Source organism: Galeopterus variegatus, unplaced genomic scaffold, assembly GCF_000696425.1.
Source record: "Galeopterus variegatus unplaced genomic scaffold, G_variegatus-3.0.2 Scaffold9581, whole genome shotgun sequence".
In the NCBI taxonomy this organism is placed as follows: domain Eukaryota; kingdom Metazoa; phylum Chordata; class Mammalia; order Dermoptera; family Cynocephalidae; genus Galeopterus; species Galeopterus variegatus.
In genome coordinates, this window is record NW_007735692.1 from 54,316 (window position 1) to 55,834 (window position 1,519).

Sequence of the window (1,519 nt, forward strand, 5' to 3'; positions counted from 1 at the left end):
GTTGCGATCCGTTGCCGGTCACGAAAAAAGACAAAAAGGAAAAAAAAAAAAAAGAAAACGCTCAAAGGCTGCGCCCTGCCACCTCTCACCTGGAAAGACAACTGTTTACCAGCATCACCCGCATTTTACTCTTGCGTTTTTATTACTGGGTTCCAGGTTCAGCTTTGCCATTGACTGTATATGAGGCCCTGGGCAAATCATTACACCCTCTTTGTGCCCAGTTTCCTCTTTGTTAAAACAGTTCTATGCAGTTTTTGCACTTTAGGGTGTTCAAGACCCTTTGCAATCACATAGGGTCCCACCATCCCGTTGTAATGACTACAAAGGCAAACACGAAGCCAAAAGAAAAGTATTCCATATTTTGTGTTGTTTTAGTCCATTTTTTGGTGCGATAACAAAATACCACAGACTCGGTAATTCGTAAATAACGTAAGTTTTTTCTCACTGTTCTGGAGGCTGGGAAGTTCAAGATCAAGGCGCTGGCAGATTCTATGTCCGGGGAGGGCTGCTCTCTGCTTCCAAGATGGTGCCTTGTTGCTTTGTCCTCCAGATGGAAGGAATGCTGTGCCTCACATGGTAGAAGGGCAAAAGGGGACCAACTTGCTTCCTCAAGCCCTTTTGTAAGGGAACTAACCACATGCATGAGGGATCCACCTCCTAATCACCTCTTAATGGCCCCAGCTCTTAGTACTGTCACATTGGGGAATAAGTTTCAGCATGAGTTTTGGAGGGACACAAATATTCTAACCACAGCACGTGTCAACTATATATTAAGGACACGGACACCACGCTTCCCTTTCATCCACACAGATAACCCAGTTACCCGCTGCATCTGTTTCCTATGGCTGCTGTAACAAAATACCATAACCAGCTCTAGACAACCCACTTATGTTCTGTCACAACGTGGAGGCCAGAAGCCCGACGCCCGGAGGCTGTGCTCTCTCTGAAGGCTGTAGCTGAGGAACGACCTTGCCTCCTCCATCTTCTGGTGGACGCCGGCAGTTTTCTCTTGTACCTCCCATTTGCACATTCAATATGCAGGAAAACTCTTTCCCTGAAACACACAGACCTCTCCACCAGTTTTTTTATTTTCCACTTTGGATAGAGATGCAGTAATGGAAATATTGTGCTTCTTTCTTAACTCAAAGATAAGAAAAGAAACAGCTTAAGTGCAAAACCAAACAGCGGTCAACCTCCTGTCTCAGTGTCCGGATGACGACAGGGAGTGGTGGGGTCTGTGTCAGGAAGGAGAGGCCTCCTGTGCCGGGATGAAGCAGCTCATCCTCACGCATCAACCGACCCCGTGTGGCCAGATCGCCCTATTTTTCGTGAAAAGCTGGACACTGGATTTTTGGAGGGATGAAATCACCCAATTATTAAATGCTGGCAACTAATTCAATACATGTTAAAACCCTGATTGGTATTTGTAGGCCCATGTTCATAGCAGGAGTATTCCCAGCCAGTCAAGGAGTGGAAGCCCAAGGGTCCATCCGCAGGTGAAGGATAAACACGGTGTGGT